The sequence below is a fragment of the Ursus americanus genome, chromosome 9, assembly GCF_024610735.1.
Source record: "Ursus americanus isolate L20-20 chromosome 9, mUrsAme1.1.p, whole genome shotgun sequence".
NCBI classification, from domain to species: domain Eukaryota; kingdom Metazoa; phylum Chordata; class Mammalia; order Carnivora; family Ursidae; genus Ursus; species Ursus americanus.
Window position 1 is genome coordinate 47,196,177 of NC_142135.1, and position 15,234 is coordinate 47,211,410.

Below are 15,234 nucleotides of genomic sequence, written 5' to 3' on the forward strand. Positions count from 1 at the left end.
GAGGTAGAGATTTTGTTTGCAGATTCACATTGATGATGGAGGTGTGTATGACCATATTCCATCCTCATAGGATTGTTGTGAGGCTTAAATAAAATTATGCACATAAGCTGCAGGGCCTATAATAAGTACCCAGCAATTGTTATATGTGTGCAGTAAAAATAGCCATTCTACAGAGGCAAATTATTTAGATTATTTTTAGATGCTACTCCAAATCAGGCAACTATGAAATGAGCAAGTCAGCCAGCCATTTGATCTCAGACATGAATGCTCTACTGATTCTTGTTTTTATAACAAGATAGAATGGATGGAAGAATTTCTGACACTTTGAGAGAGAATTACCTTTCATTCCACAAGTGTCAAGGCTCTTAAACAGCATTAGGAAATTTCAGCAGGGGCACCTGGGTGGCACAGCGGGTAAGTGTCTGCCTTCGGCTCAGGGCGTGATCCAGTCGTTGTGGGATCGAGCCCCACATCAGGCTCCTCTGCTATGAGCCTGCTTCTTCCTCTCCCACTCCCCCTGCTTGTGTTCCCTCTCTCGCTGGCTGTCTCTATCTCTGTCAAATAAATAAATAAAATCTTTAAAAATAAAAAATAAAAAATAAATTAAAAAAAAGGAAATTTCAGCAAAGTTGAAAACGATAATGCTGATTACTAGAACCAGAACTCATTGCCAAATAGTGTGTCTGAGATCCTGCAGAAGTTACCTGATAACCTCATCTGCCTCAAAACCTCTCCTCTTCTCTCTCCCCCTTCCTACTACATCTTGCCAACTTTCTGTTGCCAACTTTCCATTTCTATTAGAAATGATTGGCAACTTGGGGTGCCTGGGTGGCTCAGTCATTAAGCGTCTGCCTTCGGCTCAGGGTGTGATCCCAGGGTCCTAGGATCGAGTCCCGCATCAGGCTCCTCTGCTGGGAGCCTGCTTCTTCCTCTCCCACTCCCCCTGCTGGTGTTCCCTCTCTTGCTGGCTGTCTCTCTCTGTCAAATAAATAAATAAATAAATAATCTTTAAAAAGAATGGTTGGCAACTTGAGAAAAAAGTTAAGTATATTAAAGAACATAGCCAAACTATGTGTTCTTTTCAAACTTTGAAGGGGTGCATTTCAGAGTACAGAAAATCATAAAGAACAGAAAACCTCGTAAAGCCACATGAAGGGGCAAAGGAAAATATGAACCCATCTTCAGAAATATGACTATAATTAGCATAGCACACTTACAAAAGCCTAGCCCTTAGGTCAGTGAGACATTTTCTGGAAAGTCTAAAGCTAAGTCTTTCAAGGATTCATTTATAATTTATATTTTCTTCTTATTTCTTCTATTTCTCAACTTACTTTCTTGGTAGTGAAAATTATTTCCAAATGGCTGAGCTTCTTTCAAAAGTTGAAAATAGAGCAGCTATCAGATGGAGAGGATAAAATGTCGACATGTCTCAAAGTTTCATGTGGGTTGATCCAATCTCAAAGGAGCAGTTCTTTCAATACAGTGTAAAATTGTTATCTAACTGTATCCTTATATTTTTATGTCCCTACTTAGGCTGTTGCACTAGAATCTTTTACTGATATTTCAAACTCAGCATATATAAAATTGAACATCTTCCTTACCAAATCCACTCTACTTCTACTTCTCAGTAGGCAGTATCAATATCTTCCCAGCAATGTAGACTCATGCTTAAGGATCATCTTTGAGTCCTCCTTTCCCTCACTTCCCCATATTTAATTGACCATCTACATTCTATTAATTCTACCTTGACAGTGTTTCTCACATATTGCTTTTCTCCTTTCCATTGCTGCATCTACTTTTCTAGCACAAGTCCTTAACTTCTGACCATCAGTTCTGGTATTTTTCCAACACCAACAACCAACGTTCTTTTTTTTTTTCCCCCTAGCAGTTTCTGCAATACTCTCCTGTGATATCATGGAAAGATATTTGGTCTTTGTCCCCCATTCTTGGCATTCTTCTTAAACTCTTGGAATTTCTGAGTGATAGGGTGATAAGGGGCTTCTTTTGTTCTAACGAGGTGACTCTTGGTGGGACCTTAGTTGCTTCAGGATGTGGTCTGGTCATTGGGAACACTGAGTCTTAACTAGAATCTTGGACCTTTCATCCTCACCTTCCCAATCTCTGGTGAGGAGAGAAGGCCTGGAGATTAAGTTAATCACTAATGGCCAATGATTTACTCAATTGTGCCTATGTAATAAATCCTCCATAGAAACCCTACATGATGGAGTTCAGAGAGCTTCTAAGTTGGTAAACACATCCACATGCCAGGAGGGTGGCACACTGCATTTCTAGGGTGACAGACACTCCTGGGAGCAGGACCCTTCCAGACCTTGCCCTATGTGCCTCTTTATCTGGCTATTCATTTGTATCCTTTAAAAAATGCCCTTAATAATACACCAGTAAATATAAGTAAAGTATGTTTCTGAGTTCTGCATGCTGTTCTAGTAAATTATCAAACCTGAAGTGGGGTAATGGGAACCATGGTTTTGTAGCCTGTCCGTTACAAGTATGGGGGAGGCACAGGATTTGTGATTAGCATCTGAAATAGGGGACAGTCTTGGGGACTAAGACCTTAACCTGTGGAGTCTGTACTAAACTTCTGTTAAGTTTCAGTATCGAATTGAATTGCTGAACACCCCGTTGGTGTTAGAGAATCAGAGAATTGACTGCTTCATGTTTGGAAAACACTCTAGAGTTAGTGTCGGAAGTGTTAACATGAAAAACCCCTTACCTTTGAATTAATTTTTCAGCATCTAGTTGTATTCTTTTTCAATTTATCTTCCTCACTGGTGCTAATTTATCTTCCTGAAGGAGAGCTATGAACATGTCATTCCCTTGTTCAAAAATCCTACAGTGGGGCGCCTGGGTGGCACAGCGGTTAAGCATCTGCCTTCGGCTCAGGGCGTGATCCCAGCGTTATGGGATCGAGCCCCACATCAGGCTCCTCTGCTATGAGCCTGCTTCTTCCTCTCCCACTCCCCCTGCTTGTGTTCCCTCTCTCGCTGGCTGTCTCTATCTGTGTTAAATAAATAAATAAAATCTTTAAAAAAAAACAAAAACAAAAATCCTACACTACTTATCCTAAAAAGATTTGGGTAATGTTTACAGTTCTTCCATAATACTTACATATGGTTCTGATCTTTATTTTTCTATTTTTTAAAAGATTTTATTTGTCAGAGAGAGAGAGTGAGAGAGAAGGAGAGACTGAACAGGGAGAGCAGCAAGCAGAGGGAGAAGCAGGCTTCCCACTGAGCAAGGAGCTCAATGTTGGACTCGATCCCAGGACCCTGGGATCATGACCTGAACCGAAGACAGACGCTCAACTGACAGAGCCACCCAGTCATCCTATAAAATGTGCATCATTTATTGAGTTTCCATGTCAAGAACAGGTGGAGGCTTCCCCTGTATTATCTTTTGTTCTCATTGTTAGGTCAGTGTGGTAAGACTCCACCAACGATTCCCCCACTCCTTGACATGGGTCGGGTGGGTGGTTGTATTCTGGTTAATGGGAGGATGCAGTTGGTCATGGAAGCCTCCCACACTGAATCAATGGAAGAGAGTTTTGAAATGCAACCAAGGAGAGAAGAAGCTCTTCTTTCAACACAAGGACTTGAAGTTATGCTAGTAGGAGAGATAAGAATCTCTTAGGTAGCTGCAGGGAGGCTATCTAACTTGTTTCATGTTCTTGAGGACAACCAAAGAAAAACAAACCAAGACTCAAACTTCAACTCACACTGGAGGATTATCTTCCTTTCCTCCCCCATCCTGAGGCTTGAAGCTTCCTCTTCTTCCCTACCCAGCAGTGAAAACCGAGGGCAGGAAGGAAATGACTATGATTCACAACTTACGCTGGAAGAAAACAAAATTTCCCAGGTGCTAAAGAAAGCTCATGAATAGCTAGCTGCTGGGCAAATTGCAGTGCCCAGGAAGTGGGGAAGGGGGAAGAGCAACATGATGAAGAAAGTGGAGACTCTGGGGGAGAGAAAGTGATAGGAGCGTAAGAAATAGAAAGAGGGTCAGTGCGGGACAATCTCCTAATTTAGGAAGCGTTCATTTGAGGACATCCTGAAGAGCTGGGCAGCTCAATTCTATATTGCTTTCTATTTACTGTGGTAAAATATACATAACATAAAATTTACCATTTTAATAATTTTTAAAATGTGTAGTTAAGTACATTTCACATTGTTTGCAAAGATTACCACCAACCATCTCCAGATTTTTTTCATCTTTTCCCAGCTGAAATTCTGTACCTATTAAATACTGCTCCCTATTTCTCCCAACCTCCAGCTCCTGAAATCACCATTCTTCTTTTGTCTCTACGAATTTGACTTCTCTAGTTACCTCATGTGAGGGGAATCACACACTATTTGTCCTTTTGTGGCTGGCTTATTTCACTTAGCATAATGTCTTCAAGGTTCATCCGTTTTGCAGCCTGTGTCAGAATTTCTTCCCTTTTTAAGACTGAATAATATTCTATTATATGTACATGCCATATTTTGTTTATCCATTCACCTGTGAATGGACATTTGGTCAACTCTTTATTTCTTTATAAGATAACTAGAATTAAGTGTGAAATGCCACCCCTTTCCCTAAGTCTGTGTCATTTGGATTTTATCCCTGGAACCTTGAGCATAGGCAGGGCTTCTTGAACTTGGCTTGGAATTTTCTGTGTGGGGTAATAGAAACTCCTCACTATGTCTGGGGGCCAATTTAATAGCAAGTTACCAGGACTTTTTCATTTTTGTCTGAGAAAGCTGAGCTAGAAAAAAAATAATGCCAAATCTCTTACCCATCTTCTCCTTCCTCAGCCTCCCTATCCCCTAGACTTGCCACTCTAAGGCCAGAAGTAAGGACCTTAAGACTCAGACGCAACTATTTTTTTTAAAAAAGATTTTATTTATCTGACAGAGAGAGAGAGAGAGAGAGTGAGAGATGGGACACAAGCAGGGAGTGGGAGAGGGAGAAGCAGGGCTTCCTGCTGAGCAGGGAGCCTGATTCCAGGACCCTGGAATCATGACCCGAGCCAAAGGCAGACGCTTAACAACTGAACCACCCAGGCACCCCATCAGAGGCAACTATTTTACAGAAGATACTGAAGCTCTCAACACCGGAGTTAGTAAGTGGCAGAGTCAAAGGAGTTGAACAGGAATCTGTCTGTGTCAACACTCATAATTCCATCATGGTATTACTTTTACCTTGAAGTGGCCAGACTCCTAACATTTGAGAGGGGGAGTCTGGGCCAGGAAAGAGAGGTTACGCTGATGGCAGGGAGGGGGTGAAATGCACAAGGAAGGAGATGTGCTGTATATAAAAATAGCAGAACTTTTGACTTTTAAGTGTTCAGGCTGCTGCTATTTTCACATTTCTCCCTCTAATGTATTTATATCTTAATCTTAAAAGTCATTATGTGAACATGTTACCTTAAAAACTATGAAATAGTATAAATTGTGGAGGGATGTCCGAAAGAAACAATTTCTCTTTTTCTCCTGCCTCGTCTTCTCTTTTTTTTGGCTTTCATTTTACTACTCCTCTATGTACACGCATACTCTGATTAAACGGACCTGATTGCTGTTTCTTTGACATTCAATTTATTTTCTCTATCTCCATGTATTTGTTTGTAATATCCCTACCTGGAATGTGTTCCTTTATTTCTATCTTTGTCATCAGAATATACTGGCTTGAATCCTTGCTTGAAATCTCTGTGCTCCAAGTAAAATAATCTCTCTAGTGAACCCACAATTCTTATAGGGAATTTCCCAAATTCTGACATGTATTATAGATACGGTACATATGTATATTTCCTCACTTCACATTATAAGCGTCTAAAGGGCAGGGACATATTTCGCTGTTAAGGTATAATTTTCAAAATAGTGAAATCATGACTCTTATACCAATGAAAAATGAACATGTACCAAAAATTATTCAAGTCATTAATGAGAGAACCAGTAAGATGTTAAAACTGTTTCAAATAAGAATTTGATTTACGCTCTTCACAGGACAAAACTAATTTGCACTGGCAGGAACAGAAATTATTTACATTGTTATCAGTTTTCTAGATCTTCACTTCTGTCTTCCTGGAGTTGCAAAACACTAGTCAACCAAAGAGAGTCAAAGGTCACACCTCTATACAATCAGATAACCCCTAGAAGGTCTTCCTGCTAATACCCAGGGCTCCCCTGAAAGGACATCCAGGAGTACCTCCTGGCCATCTCCGAGTCTTTGATAAGTTTTCCTCATATTATCCATCTTCATTTCTCATAAAATACCAAGAACCAGTGCCTTGTAAAGACCATACTAGAAAACAATAAATCATTGAATAAATATGATTACTGCTGTGTAGAAAATATAGAACAAATTAGAAATCTGGGGGAAAAGCCCCACAATTAGATAACTCCTAGAAGTATATTTATTATATTTTCTAATAAACCTAGACCATAGATGGAATTCTAAGCTTTAATTTTAAAGTTTGACTTATCAGGCCTTTAACTTTAGAATGATTTTTAGTAGTATTTGAACACTCTTAGTTTGAAAACTGAGAGTGGGAAAACCCAACTCATCTGGTTTTAATTAGCTTAGCCAGGGCATAGGGAATTATGAGGGTCAATGAAAATTAACACTGATTTTTAGGGAATAAAATAAATCATGCTCTGGGCATTTGCAAAATATCTTATTTTGATAGTTATAACCTTAAACAACCTAGTTCTCTCAGAAGATTCAGTAAATAAGCTTCTCTAAGGTTAGCTTACTTTAGGCTTTTCAAAAATATTTGATTACAGAAAGTCCTTTAATTGTACTACTTATTAGAACAAAATGGTACACGATTCAGAAAGCCTACACATAAAATAATGAATGAAAAAATTTTGTCCTAGAAAGTATAAAACTAAGATGATTCTTTCATTCAAGGGATATTTATATGCCTACAATTCGTCAGCCAAAAACTTTTTAAGACTTCAAATGTATTCTGAGGGTGGAAATGGGAAATAATCTGATAAGTAGGAAGCAATAGTATCATGGCCCATCCAACATGATTAAACCTCTCTCCACAGTGTCGCTTTCCTGGTACCTGGAGAAAATGCCATGAGTCAATGTGGAATTTACATGGTACAGTTTCAGTTGAGACCTGGTACCAAAGAGACCAGGTCAGCATTATGCCTTATCTAGGACCAAACTTATTTCTATAATTAGTCCAGCTGAAAGTTACATAATTTAGGAGAGTGATGGTGCTGCACTGATCTATCCATCTAACTAACCGTTTTAGGAGCCAGAGAACTTTCCAAGGAGCTGGGGCCACGTGTCACCTTTGCAAATGATAGTCTTGGGAGTTGACTGTGGTGATTGATGTTGATGGTGGTGGGTGCGGAGGTGCTCCAGTCTGCAGTTAGCTAAGCCACTTCCAAATAGCCGAGGAGGAGCTGCAGGCGTGGCCGTAGGTACAGCTTATTTTAAGAAGCCCTGGGAGAAGGCTTACAAAAGGAAGAGAAGTGTAGACAAATGAGGGGCAAATTCTGTGGTGGAAGCCTTGAGATTTCGTCATTGCCACTGGAATTCTGCCTTGGGGGAAAAAATCCATCTCTGCTGGATGAGAAGAAAATCTGAATTTAACTCATCTTATATCCTAAATTACTATTAGCATGGTCATCATCAGTGTGTAATTATTGAGTGTCTGCTGGATCTGCTGGATAGGTGCCCTTTAACTAGGAATATGCAGCCTTTACAAACGACGGAAAAATGGTCGAGACTTTCTAGGAGATTTAACAGAAAAATGAGTAGTCGCATATTAAACATAAACATAAATATGGAATGTAAATACACACATCCATGTAAAATGAGTGCATATTGATAGCCAAATGGCTATTTTACTTTGAATTAGTGTCCAGACTGGAGATGATACATTCCATCGAGAACAGGTAATAATCAATTTATATGGAAAGCAATATAATTTTTAGAAAGCATTTCATAATCTTTTCTAATAGTGAACTAATTACTGTGATGTTAAGCTTCTGAAATAAATGATATTTAATACAAATCCACCAAGAAACAGTTTTAGGTCCTTAGAGTACTATGTTCTTTAAATGCAGAGCATTATTATGACACCTTGCTTCCCACCAATGATCTCATGGATCTCTGGGACTACTTAGATAACAATGACAAACATAAATTACTTAATATCTCTAGGCTCTCTGGACTCTTATAGGCAAACTCTTTGGAAATGAAAATATTAAGAACAAAGTAAGCTACAGTTATAGTCCTTTTCAGAATTCTGAAATCTCTAAATCTTTTGACAATTTAACCCAAATGAGATTCAAACAAGGAGCAGTTTAGAGAAAAAAATATCTGCCTTTTGGGGAAGGAGAGCTGCTTTCTTTGATTTGAAATCTTGCCTCGCTCTGTGTGGGAGTGGCTAGCCCCGGCCCCCCGTAGCATCCTTGCTCTCCTCTGGCTCTGTCCCAGGCCTGGGGAAAGGCCATACACTTCTGTCCGTGGGCACCAAGGTGGGCAAGGTTAACTAAGTGTAGGCCCATTCTTTACTGCCACTACCACTACAGTATGCAGAATAACTTTCTCACACTTGATTATGCAGCTCAGTGTAAGTCAAGGGTGTCACCAAGTATGCACCAAATATGATCTTTTCCGAGGTCCAGAGAGAGAGCACCCAAGAAACTAAAACACTCATAGAGGACCCCTCTTGGGCACATTCATGTTTCTAATCTGGTTTCTTACACCCCATGCTTCATTTTTCTAATTTCTGTCCTGCGAATCTTCACCATCCTTTTGGGAAATCATGCCTCTTAACTGCAGAGGTTGATCTCCTCCCACAATCCATTCTTCTCTTCACGAAAGTACATTTTCCCAAATCTGAGTCATTCATTTCAAAGTAACATTCTGGGTGGGTGGGTGGGAGGTGGGGAGTCAATGATCTGTGCGACACTCCCTAAGTAGCTTGGTAACGGCCAGAATAGATATGAATCTTCCATGAGAGCACTGTAAGTTCATGGAATGGCAGTTTCTTTACCCAGTTGTGCATGGAGGAATACTTAACACACACACACACACACACACACACCACCCCCCAAAGCACATCCTAATTCTGATAGATAGTAAATTCAATCCTATAATAAAATAAACATTTTTCTAATCCATAACCAAATTAATACTTCACAGTTTTTAGATTAAGCAGAACAAATAGTATTTTCCTTCTTCCCTTGTTTTCAAAAAAAAAATTTTTTAAATGGCCAAACTTTTTTCTTCACAAAGGCCCTACAGAAGCTCTGAGATTCTTTCAGCTTCTCTTAAAGGGAGAGAGGAGAAGGTTTTATTCTTTAAGTTACCTTTTATTCTTCCAGTAGCACAATGACTCAAGAGATTCATTATTCATTCATTAATTCCTCATTCATTCACTGATTCATGTAACAGACATTTGTTAGGTAGTACTATGTGCTACTTGGTACTTGGGGGATTATATCAATATAAACAAGATATGCTCTGAGTCCGCAAATATCTCATAGTGTAGTTAACTATAATACCATGTGAAAAGTGCTATAGAAGGTGCTACGTGGGAATGGAGGAAGTTGCAATTAAGTTTTCCTTGGAGAGTCATGGTCTTATTTCTCATTTATTTCCATTGATAATGGGAAGTAACAATTCAGTTGTGAAAGAGAAAAATGTTTCTTTTCTCTTTGTATTTGTACTGCACTGTCTCTCAGAATTAATATTTGGTTTTTGGAGATACCTGGGTTCCCCTGACAATCCTGTGTGTTCAGCTGGAAGAAGAAATTGGCACGCCTTCAACTTAAGAGTGACGGGTAATGGCACAATGGAAGATGCCTCCACCTGGGTAGATTCTGAAACATCTTCATTTTATCTTAGGGATTAGTGATTCACATAGCATGAGTCTCAGTTTATCTCATCAGCTTCATCCTTGCAAAAAAGCTGCTTCCTGGGGGCACCTGGGTCACTCAGTTAAGCCTCAGACTCTTGGTTTCCACTCAGGTCAGGATCTCAGGGTCATGAGATTGAGCCCCATGTGGGGCTCTGCGCTTAGTCTACTTCCCCTCTCCCTCTGCACCTTGCCCCCCAACCCCTCTGCCCCTGCTCACGCAGTCTCTCTCCCTAAAATAAATAAAATAAAATCTTTAAAAAAAAAAAACTGCTTCCTGGGCTGCTTGTACAGCCATTTTCCCATAGCTGTAACTCCCCTGGGCCTCCTGCTCTTCTGGGTCCACAGCTGTCAAAGGTTGGGGGAAAGGTCAGTGATGGTATGAAAATCTGAAATCCATTTGTCCATTCATTCTTAAAATATTTACTGAGAGCTTCTATGGGACAGGCAATGGAGTAGGATCTGGAGATGTAGCATGTAGTAATAACAGAGATACTGTGGCAAACAGCTCGCTGTCCCCCTAGATTTAATCTCTCCTTCTTCCCTAGGATAGGTGATTGCCAGCTAAAGACTACATTTCCCAGATTCTTTTGTAATTACTTGTGGTCCTGTGACTAAGTCAGGGTTGATGAGTTGTGAGTAGGAGCAATGTATGCTCCTTTAAAGGGTCTCACCCTTTAAATTGAACTTGTGCTGCTGCTCTGGTCCTTTTCTCTTAATCAACAGGGAGGTAATAAGAAATTGTCGGGGCGCCTGGGTGGCTCAGTCGTTAAGCGTCTGCCTTCGACTCAGGGCGCGATCTCGGCGTTCCGGATCGAGACCCGCATCAGGCTCCTCTGCTGGGAGCCTGCTTCTTCCTCTCCCACTCCCCCTGCTTGTCTCTTTCTCACGGGCTATCTCTCTCACTGGCTATCTCTGTGTCAAAAAAATAAATAAAATCTTAAAAAAAAAATTGTCAGCTCCCTTGACTTAGAGATAGAAGCCGTGTGTTGAGGAAAGGAGAGCCATCCTACCAGCTCCACATGGCCCTTATGTGGAATGTTATGTGAAAGAGAAATAGGCTTGCAACTTGTATAAGTTCCATTATTTGAGGTTCTCTTTGTGAAAGCATTTTAGTCCTTACCTTAATTAACACAATCCCTGCCTTCATGGATGTTACAATCTGCAGAGAAACTTAGACGTTTGGTCAACTAATCTCAAAATAAATGTATCGTTACAAACTGAGATAAAGTTCTGTAAGAAAAGACTGTGGTGTTATAAGAGCATATAATGAGGAGGTTTGACTTAGTCTGGGGAGTCAGGGAGGATTGCAGAAAGATCAGGAATGAAATGAGTATCAGAGATGTGCTGGGATAATATCTGACAACTTGTAAAACAGTGATTTTACAATAAGCCTTTTCAAAGGTCATAACCTAAAAATTTTCTGCATGAATTTCTCTACCTTATGTGGTCCTTGGACTTGAGGCAGCAATTACAAATGTTAGTATATACAGAATAATCAAGTGAAGTAATACAATAAGCTGAAAAATATCTAGCCTCTAATGAGACACTGTATTAGGATGAAGTACCAAACAATAGTGTCTAGTAAGCTGTGTAAGCTGTAAGTCTTATAAAAAGGAAAACATCTTAAATTCTTACCAGACCAACATTCTTAGTATTTAAATTATAATGCTCAGCTTAAAAAGAAAAAAAGCAAGGAAAAATGTTTCTATAAGGTAAATCAACATAGACAAACATATGAGGACATAAAAAATCCAAACAGAAACTACAAGCTCTTTCTCTTACTAAGGAAAAGAATGAAGTTATTTTTGGTCTAAATTGTTGGCTTGTTGTCCACAATGATCAAATACAAGTAAAGGACTCTGCAACTGTCTGTTGGCTTCACATAGGCTTGGAAGCAGAGACTAATTGTAACTAATAGTGTGTACTGACAGGGAAAGCCAACATCAGATTCAACAAATGCTTCTTTGAAGAACAGGAGACACTTTTCAAATGATAGACACATCAGCAACTTTAATAAAGTGGTGCACAAATATGCCGTTTTACAAGCAACAGTGCATTGCTCAAACACATCCAGACACAAGAATAAGAAACAGTAGGGAGAGACCCGCATGGATTAAATCTCCAGTTTAAATCCATTATCATCTGAAAGCAAACTCTGTATGATTTAGTCTAAATTTGTTAAGATACATTTGATGGCCTGGAATGTGATCTATCTTGTTCAACGTTCCACATGAGATTGAGATGATTATTCCATTAGGAATCTTTATTTCTGTTTTGCCCAATATAGGGATAATTTGAATTTGGAACCACCGAAGATTGACTAGATCCCCAATATTAATCTAGAAGATATCTATTCAATCACGTCTGGTACAAACATTAAATACAACAAAAACTAGTGATTGTGGTAAAGACTAGCTAATTACTCTATATTACTCTACATACTACAGTGTTATCCCATATTATTCTATGATGGAGCAACTTGTTCTTTTCAAAACTAAGTTGAGATAACGTGGAAGAAATAATCTATATTAAAAAACTATGACATTTGTAAAAAAGTATTGCCTTGGCTAATTAGCTCACATGCTAAAATAAGTCTGATTTGCATTTAGTGCCTTAAGGTTAAAAAAAAAATACACACTGTGAGGAAAAAAGCATGAAAAATGAATGAATAGTTAAAAGTATTAATAGGGAAATAGTCATGAACATATTTGTTTTCCATATAAATGGGAAATTCTACCAGTGGATATAATCTTAATAATTATGATGATGATGATGCAATTTTCATTTCATTATAAGTTACTGGAAATGTTTTCCAAGAGAGTTCTGATAATTTAAACAATCTCTTTTGAGAGGAAATAGTTTAACATTATGTTTTAACTACCTCATTGTATAAAGAGGAAGAATATGTGTTTCTGGAAAGCTGACTTTTGAAATAGGAAAGAAGAAATTTCAAAGAATTCATCGTTAAATATTACCCTCATCTATTCTGATGTAATTTTATTATGATAATAAAAGTCATATCTAATTCAAGTTAAATAAACATTAATATCATGGTTCAGTTATGACTGTTTTATAGAAATAAAAATTCATCATTTAGAAGATGAATTATGATGCTATCTGAAATGGAAAATAGAAAAGCCAGTAAAAATAAGAATACGTTTGTTCAAGAAGCAAAACATCTTTTAATATGCATCATCATATTTAAATATTATTTTATCATTTTCAAATCATTATCACAGGTACCACCTTGTTCTGCGATTTATAATATCCATGTGAGAACAGGGGGTTTATTGAGTATCTATCCTGTGCCAGGTATTGGTAGGCACTGAGAATATAATGTCGGGCCAACAGATACAGTCACTGACCTTTTAGAATTTATAGTTTCCTGGGAAAAAAGAGCCAATATATTTGATATTAGGAGGAACTATGACATATTAGAGGAACTTAAAGGGCCAATAGACTTGATATAGGAGGAAGTATGACATATTAGAGGAACTTAAAGTTAGATAGTGTGCTGAAAGCACAGAATGTTAAAGGGAGTCTGAGCTGAAGAGAGAGATAAGCAGTGCGCTGGTAAACTGTTTCTCCCAGGGGAAAAAGAAACCCCTGTTTTGTAGCATTTGCCAATTTCTCCTACCGCATCCAACCTTAAACTACCAACCGTTCAAAAATCGGTTTGCAAAATTCTGGAGAACTTAACCATCCGTATGCCAGGGCCAGCCAGTATGAGCCCGCTCCAACACACCCCTTTTCTCACACAAGGGCCAGATCATCCAGAGCCTTACATGCTGTGAGAAGGAGTTTATTATCTTAAGAAACAACAGAAAGCCCTATAACTTTGGCTGTAGTATGAAGAAAACATTGTAGAAAAATATGATAGGATGTAATGAAATAACTTCTGTTGCAAGGTCCTGTGAAAGATGATGGTGGCTTGGACAAGGGTGATGGCAAGGAGCAGGAGAAGTAGAAAAACTCAAGAAATATTTTGATGGGAAAATCAACAGGACTTAGTGATGGACCAGGGCATAAGGCAGAGGATGGTCTTTAGTATAATTTACAGTTTTCTGGCTTGCAAAACTGAATGGGTGGGTGGGTAGTGGTATCAAGATAGAAAACTCTGGGGGAAAACCAGCTTGGGAGGGAAAAGATCATGAGATCAGTTTTGGACTTGGAGATTGTGAGTCGCCTTTCAGATCTCCAAGTAAAATGTTGAGTGGGCAATGAGATATGTAGATTTGGAGATTAGAGGAGGTCTGGGATAAAGATAACCCTTTGCGAATCAAGGGTTCAATTAGATGATCATTGACACCATGAGCTTACATCATTGTCTAGGAAGAAAATACAGAGTGAGAAAAATGAGGACATGTAGGAGTAAGCCCTGAGGACTATAGCCTTTAGGGGGCAGGCAGAAGAGACTGAGCCAGCAGGGGAACACTATGACCAGAGAAGTAGGGGGAAAGCGAGGAGAGTAAGGTCACAGAAGCCAAGGGCAAGAGTGCTTCAGGATGCAATATTGCTGAATGACAATTCAGGTAATAACTTGTCCAAACTCACCCTGGGGATGGAGAGCCAAGCATTCTTAACTTCGTGTTAGTTAGGAACAAAATCTCAATCTATTCAGATCAAACAGAAAGAAAGATTATTAAAAGGATACATAGATTTCATTGAGAAATGAAGAAAGGATCTGGGATTGATGGGAATCAGAACTAAGATAATTTTTATTATTCGTCATTTTGATTATCATCTTATATTTAATATATGACTAACATTGTACGTTTACCATGGATCAGACACTGCTCAGTACTTCATAGACATCTTTCTTTTGATTCTAATGACAACCCTATGAGAATGATGTTACTATTAACTCCATTTTATGGATGAGAAAATTGAGATTTAAAGAGGTTAAGTAAGGTTACATTACTGCAAGTTCACATTAGTTGATAGGGAGCGAGGGCTCCAACTTAGTTCTGATTCTGAAACTCACTCTCCTGAATGTTATACAGGGTAGCATTGATCAAGCCTCCATTGTCCTCTCTTTCAGGGTCCCACAGTCCCTTCTACTTCCCTCTGTGGGAATGCTCCCGTTCTTTTCAGTGGCTGGCTTCCTCAGTTACAGCTTGCTCATGGCCCAACATAGTCTCAGCCTCTACTCTTTATGAGCTCAGTCTTTACACATCTCAATTCCAAACCCCACAAAAGAATCCAATCAGACAAGCTCATCTAGGACATACAGGGAAGTCAGGAGCCCCCTCATGATACAAACAGCTGTGGTCAGAGATTGAGGTCACAAGGGCAGGAGGGATTTGGGGCAGGGACTTTTAGTTCAAGGGGAGCTATGCAGAAACAGATTGCTG